The 6,000-nt window shown below is 37.6% G+C and overlaps 1 pseudogene; it reads left to right on the forward strand.

Moving 5' to 3' along the window:
* The first annotated feature begins 3,550 nt into the window (after nt 1–3,550).
* LOC134384519 (nuclear transcription factor Y subunit beta-like) lies at nt 3,551–4,094 on the forward strand (annotated as a pseudogene).
* Nucleotides 4,095–6,000: the final 1,906 nt, after the last annotated feature.

A 6,000-nucleotide genomic window follows, 5' to 3' on the forward strand; every position in this document is an offset into this window, starting at 1 on the left:
TATATGCCACATTTTCTTTATACACCAACCAATAGGTCATTTCCGTATCTTAGCTATTGTGAATTATGCTGCCATAAAGATGGGGGTGCAGATATTTCTTCCACATACTGATTTTGTTTCCTTTGGGTATATACCCAGAAGTAGGACTGCTGGATCTTATGGTAGTTCTATTTTAAATTTTTTGAGGAACCTCCTTTCTATTTTCCATAATAGCTATACTAATTCATATTTCCACGAAGAGTGTGCAAGGATTCCTTTTTCTCCACACCTTCTCCAACGTTTGTTGTCTTTTGGCTTTTTCATAGTAGAGTGTGAGGCAATATCTCATGGTGACTTTGATTTGCATTTCCCTGATGATTAGTGATGTTGAACATTTTTTCATATACCTCTTAGCCATTTGTATGTCTTTGGAAAAATATCTATTTGGGTCCTTTGGCCATTTTAGGTTATTTGTTTTTTGCTATTGAGTTGTATGAGTTCCTTATGTGGTTTGTATATTAATGTCTTATTGGATATGTGGTTTACAAATATTTTCTCCCCTTCCATAAGTTGCCTTTTCATTTTGCTGAATGTATCCATTGCTATGCAAAAACTTTTTAGTCTGATATAGTCCTACTTGTTTATTTTTGCTTCTGTTGCCTGTGCTTTTGGTGTCATTATGCCAAGTGAAAAAAGTCAGACATGGAAAGACAAATGCTGCATATCTCACTTATATGTAGAATCCTAAAAAGTTTAACTCACAGAGAGTTCTCTCAAAAGAGAATAGAAGGATGATTACTGGGAGTTAGGGAATGGGGGAAATGTAGAGATGTTAGTCAAAGGGTAGAAACTTTCAGTTATAAGATGAATAAGTTCTGGAAATCTTATGTACAGCATGGTGGCTATCGTTAATAATACTGTATTGCATACTTGAAATTTGCTGAGAGTGGATCTGAAGTATTCTCACCAACACACACAGAAGGAAACTGTGTGAAGTGATGTATATATTAATTAGCTTGATTGTGATAATCATTTCACAATGTATATGCATATCAAAACATCATGTTGTACACCTTAAAAAATATATACAATTTTATTTTTCAATTATACCTCAATAAAGTTGAAGGAAAAAATAACCTATTAAATAAAAAAAAATGTGAAGGTATATTAGTGAATGGAAAAGCACAGAAAAATATGGGTAGTATACTGCCATTTGTGTAATATATAGGCACAGTCTACTTTTGAAGCATGTATAAGAAATTTGTAACAGTGTGTTCCATTGTGGAGGGAGGAAAATCTTTGTAATTTGTATAATGTTCAAGTATTGCTCACTTAAAATAAATAAAATTAAAAACAAAGACAAGAGTATAAAGTATAAAGAGATTTATTGAAAGGAATTGGCTCACATGATTATGGAGGCTGACAAGTCTCAAGATCTTTAGGGTGATTGAATAAGCTGGATACCCAGGAGATGATGATGTAGTTCCAGTGTGAATAGAGACAGGCTCAATACCCAGGAAGAGCTCATGTTTTGGTTCAGGCTTGCAGGAAAATGCTAGTGTTCAAAAGCAGTCAGGCAGGAGGAATTCTCTCTTACTCAGGGGAGGGTCAGTCTTTTTGTTCTGTTCAGGCCTTCAAGTAATCGGATGAGGCCCGCTCACATTAGGGAAGGCAATCTGCTTCATCCAGTTTACTAATTCAAATATTAATCTCAGAAACACTCAGAATAATGTTTGACCAAATATCTGGGCACCCTGTGGCCTAGTCAAGTTGACACATAAAATAACCATCACAATAACCTACAATAGGGTAGTAAGATATAACACAGCCATTAAAGTGTTAATTTTAAATGCTAGGGAAATGAGTATGGTAAGAAACTGAGTGGAAAAATAAATCATGGAATTCCAGATTGTACCTATAAAATATGTGTACATGGATAAAGGATGGAAGGGAATAGGAAGAAATAAAAATAGCTTCTGTGCTAAACTGGTGAAATTATGGGAAGGGATTTCCCTTAAATTTTTCCTTTAATTTTCTAATAGTATAATTGCTAAGAATTCAGGAAACCAGAAATCATAGGTATAGGGGTTTACAGGAAGATGGGGCAGTAATTATAAGCAGTGCCTGACACACTGTCTGCATTCAGTAGCTATTGAATGAGTGAATAATTGCTACTGTCTTCAGTTGCATTCCCCCCGAAGCAGACTGATACCAGGATTGGAGTAGTTTATTTGGGAGGTGATCACTGGTAAGGGAGTGGGGAAATGAGGCTGGGAAGGAAAAGAGGCCAATACAGGCTGTTTTAATGAGGAAGTTACACTGGAGGCAACTGAGTCATAATCCACTGGGAACCTCTGGGAGAATGTGTGGAATAGGCTTCAGGTTTATGTGACTCAGAGGACACACAAAAAAGGAATTTAATCTGCCAACTTCCAGTCATCACTGCTTGAAAGGGCTACTCTTGGTGGCATTGCCTTCTTGGCATTTCCAGCCTGCCCCAAGCAAGGGTCCATCACATTTCTATGGCTAGAGAAAACCCTCAGGCAGAGTCACAGGTGCTTGCAGTGAGAAGCTCTTGATTGTATGGGAACAGTGAGTGCTGAGGGGGTAGGGATAGAGCACTGACAACATCTGCAAAGTTGGCCATTAATAAACACCTGCTATGATTCTGACACTCAGAACATTTTCTCTAATCCCCACAGCGGTTTCATACAGTGACTATTATTAGTGAAGAAACTGAAGCTCAGAGAGCTTGTGACTCGCTCAAAGGTATGCAGGGCAAGGTACAGAATCAAGTAAGTTACTTGAACTACAAGTCTAAAATTTTTTTCCCTTCCTCTTGCTACCTCCCAGTAAACTCAGCCAGCACTGGAAACTTCCTAGACAAACTCTCCAAAAAGTAAAATGGTGACATCTGAAAAGTAACAATCATTTAATAAGAACAGCTTCAAAACAGCATAACTATCCAGACCCAATGATGCAATCAGTAAGTATTGAAATCTGTAAAAGAAGAAAGTCAGTGTGGGGAAGAGGGCATCTACCATGGCAGAAGCACCAATTCCACCTAATACTCAGGCCAGGGTCAATAAGCTCACACTTACCACTTTCCAAGAGGTTAAAGAAATCATAACTCTGGAAGAAAATATGAAAGTGCTGTTACAAAAGCAAATCTGCCTTTGTCACTCCCTCCTTCAGAATCCTTCAATGGCTCCCAGTTGCCTTCGGTATGCTTGCCTTAGTAGTGCATACAAGTGCTTTAAGATTTGGTTCCTGCCAACCTCTCCGTGCTCTTGTTCTACCACTTACTCACAGCCATATAAAGCTACTTGCAGGCGCAGGTGTGTGTACCCAAGGGAAGCAGCCGAAGGCTGAGGGTAAGGAGGCCAAGTCCTGGGAGTGGAACTCTGCCCTGGGACTAGTTCCTTAGCAGCCATTTTCTGTCCAGCTAAACAGCCAACTGGAGACAGTAGCCAACCAGGGCTGCATTGGAGCTAGAAATCGGGCAAAAATTTGACACTCTTTAGACAGGTGTTCTTGAGCACCACTGTCAACATGGTTCTGACAATATTCCATGACAATGGATGGTGACAGTTCTACAACAGCTACTTCTCAACCAAGAATTTCCACAGACCGTCTTGGAGGAAGTCAGTATGTTATTCAGCCTCATGATGGTACTGAAGACAGCATAAATGATCATGAAGACAAATGCTTCAAAAAATAGTTTCAGAGATCAAGATATGTATCTTCTGATTGCAAATGTTGCTAGGACAATGAAAAAATGCCAAACCTCAAATGGGAAAGATTGCAAAGATGCCAAAGAATGTGTTCAAGACTGTAAAAGTGAGTTCATCAGCTTTATATCATCCAAAGCAAGCGAAAAGATGACATCAAGAAAAGCAAAAGATAATCAATGAAGAGGATAATCTGTCATGTCTCCCTTAGGCTTCGACAGTTATGTGGAACCTCTGAAATTATACCGTCACAAATTCAGAGAGGCTATGAAAGGAGAGACGGGAATTGGTGGAGCAGTCACAGCTACAGAGGGACTCAGTGAAGAGCTTACAGAAGAGGCATTTAGTAAGCAGCGTTACGATACAAGTCAGGTAGATTGTTAGCAATCATTCGTACTAAATGTCTGTAGTGGTGTTTTTAGAATATCAGCACTGGTATTTTGACATAGCACAATTTTGAATAGTTCTTATTAGTTCATCCTAATATATATATGGATATATATTTTTACATATTTATATATATTTTAGTGGCTGTCTGGTATGGGGATCGAACCCTTGACCTTGGTGTTATAACACCACTCTCTAAATGAGCTAATCCGTCAGCCATCATCTCCTTATATTTGAAGTCAGTGACTGATAAGTGTAAAAAATTTTAATTCTGCAGACATTATAGCCTTTTACAGAAAGTTTTAACTGATTTACATAACCCCTAGTTTTTGGTGAAGATTCGTGTGAGATAGGAATATTGAAAATTGTAGTTTATGATATAAAATCTTGTGATTTAAATAAATTTGAACTCAAGGTTCCTTTTAAAGGTAAAAAAACAAAAAAACAAAAAAGTACTTGCAGTCTGCAAACTACTCCATCTCTGTCACACTCTTGAGCCCTTGTAAGGGCTGTTTCTATTACCTGGAATTTCTTTTTCTCTCTTTTCCACCCAGCTAATTCCTACTCATTATTCAAGGCTTACTTTAGTCATTACTTATTATAGTGAAGTTTCTCAGGTTTTTAAAAACCATACCATAAGTAATATATACAAATATCTCATGCCAACCTTCTTCTGAGACTCTAATTATTCCCCTTTGAGAATTGCTGATATACGGAATATATACTCTATCTTCTAAAGATCTCCACCATCTGGGATGATTTCATATTTACTTTTTGTAAATTATTTATTGAAAATTATGAAAACATCAATTTTTTTTACTTCTCCAAATATAAAATGGTCTCATAATACTGAATATATTTACTCAGCCTCTCCCCTTCAATTTGAAGATTCCCTGCAGCAGTTTCTGTATCTCTTTCCCCCCAACCTCTTCAAGATGAGAACTACTATTTTATAGGAAACTTTTCAAGATGCCAGGCTAGGCTAAGTGTAACCTCTTTGTTCACAAAGCATCTTATATACATACCTTTATATTAACTCTTTATACTGTTTTTAAAATGTTGATTTAATTGTTAATTTTCCACTGAGTTCTATATTTCAAGGGAACAAAAATGTGTTAGGCTTCACCATGTTCCAGGCACATACTAGTTATGTGAGGTAGTATTACCATCCTCAGGAGGAAAAAGAGGTCAAGGAGCTATCTAATTTATGGTTAGTATGGTTCCAACTAGTAAGTGAGGAAGCTGCAGTTCCAGGCCCCATCTGCCTGATATCCAAGTCCATGTTCCTTCATTAAAGTGCATTTCCTGCCTGAGACAGAGGCTGTGTCTGAGCTATATATCTATGTGCTCAGCACAGTGCTTGTAATATAGTAGGCCTATACTACAAGGAGTCATCAAAAAGTACATGGAAAATATGTATTACAAAGAAACTATGTATACCTTTCAAAGTTTTTTTGCACCAAAATGAACTCGTACTAACTTGTTATGTATGAATAGGATCCAGTTTGAGGCAATAAGAAGGATAAGACATCAGTTTGAAAACAGCCCCTATCAGAATAACATGAATTCTGCTAAAATTGAAGCAAGAACAAAAATCAGATTTACAGTGAAGTTTGGGTAGAAGAATGGTGAAATCACTGATGTTTTATGAAATTTTACGGGGACGATGTCCCTGAAAAATCAGCAGTTTGCAAATGGACAACTCATTTTTTTTTGGCAGCTGGCTGGTGTGGGGATCCAAACCCTTGATCTTGGTGTTATCAACACCGCATTCTAACCAATGGAGCTAACCAGCCAGCCCCAGGATATTTAAGAAGGAATGAAGTGATGTTGAACATGAAACCCACAGCAGCAGACTGTCCACATCAATTTACGGAAAAAATTAATCTTGTTCATGCCCTAA

This window comes from Cynocephalus volans, chromosome 1 (assembly GCF_027409185.1).
Source record: "Cynocephalus volans isolate mCynVol1 chromosome 1, mCynVol1.pri, whole genome shotgun sequence".
NCBI lineage: Eukaryota > Metazoa > Chordata > Mammalia > Dermoptera > Cynocephalidae > Cynocephalus > Cynocephalus volans.